The sequence below is a fragment of the Microtus ochrogaster genome, chromosome 15 (assembly GCF_000317375.1).
Source record: "Microtus ochrogaster isolate Prairie Vole_2 chromosome 15, MicOch1.0, whole genome shotgun sequence".
Lineage (NCBI taxonomy): Eukaryota > Metazoa > Chordata > Mammalia > Rodentia > Cricetidae > Microtus > Microtus ochrogaster.
In genome coordinates this window covers 5,739,087-5,740,577 of record NC_022017.1, presented here as the reverse complement: position 1 = coordinate 5,740,577, position 1,491 = coordinate 5,739,087, and positions in this window count along the sequence as shown.

Sequence of the window (1,491 nt, the reverse complement as noted above, 5' to 3'; positions counted from 1 at the left end):
CTCGAACTCACAGAGATCCGCCTGCCTCTGCCTCCCGAGTGCTGGGATTAAAGGCGTGCGCCACCATCGCCCGGCCCATTTGTTTTTTTAAAAGTCTTTCTATGTAGCTCTGGCTGATCTCAAACTTGGCACTATTGCTTCAGCCTTGTAAATTATATACATATATACACTTATATACATATGTGTATATATGGATATCTCACATATATATGCACATATCTTGTCTAACTATATAAATTATGCACTTTATATAAATTCTTTATTCTATGTATCATATAGAGGACAGCAACTGCACAGTGATCTTGAAAGTGGCTGGTTTTGTGCCGTGGGAGGATGGAGCAGAGAGAGGCAGCCAGAAAACCTGAAAGGGGAAAAGATTATCCTGACAGCCGGAGACCTCAGAAAACCAGCGGTGTTTCTGTGGATGGCAAGAAGCTATCAGAGGAACAGAAACCCTCAGAGGCATTCCGCTGTGGGCTGCCTGGGTTCTTTCCACGTATGGGAATAAATACAGTTATTAAATAAACATTGCTAGCCAGGCAGTGGTGGCGCGCACCTTTAATTCCAGCATGCAGGAGGCAGAGGCAGGTGGATCTCTGAGTTCGAGGCTAACCTGGTCTACACAGTGGATTCCAGGACAACCAGGACTAATCACAGAAACCCTGTGTCGAAAAACCAAAACAAACAAATGAATAAATAAATATTGCTCTAAGTAGAGAAGGATCCAGACTCTAGAGTATCGTACACTTGCTGGAATAATAATGCAGATAACTGAGAATGTGAGGTGTTTTTAATTCTCCGACACTTTAACCCGTGTGCCCTAAAGGGACAGGGAGGAGATGGATTTTGTTGTTTCTCTTTGATGTGGGGCTCAAACCTAGGACCTTACATGATCAGCAAGTGCCACTGACCTCTCTCCATCTGAAATGGCTTTTTTTTCCTTTAAAGGTTTCATTTTATTATTTATTCACCTGTTGAACACTCTAAAACTGGAGTTACAGATGGTTGTGAGCCCCCATGTGGGTGCTGGGAATCGAACTCGTCCTCTGGAAGAGCATCCAGTGCTCTTATCTGCTGAACTGTTTCTGCAGGCCCCAGAAGTGCTTCTTGATTCCAGGGAAGGTAGCAGCTTTGAGGAAGAAGACTGAATCCAAACGCATCGAATTTGGGGAACATACAGGGCTGATCAGAACTAAGTCAAATGACATCTCATGCGATTTCAGAGATGAAGGGTGATTATGTGGCTGGTTATTTTCCAAAATGGAGCTAGCGAAGCCAAGCCTGGTAGGACAAGCTTCTAGTCTCAGCTACTAGGGAGGCTGAGGCAGCGTTGTAGGGTATCCACCAGAGAACACTCCTCAGACATTGATTTGAGCCAATAGAAAATCTTTATTAGCAACCTGGCTACTATAATGAATGTTTGCTTTTGTTTTTTGAGACAGGGTTTCTCTGTAGCTTTGGAGCCTGACCTAGAACTAACTAACTATTTTT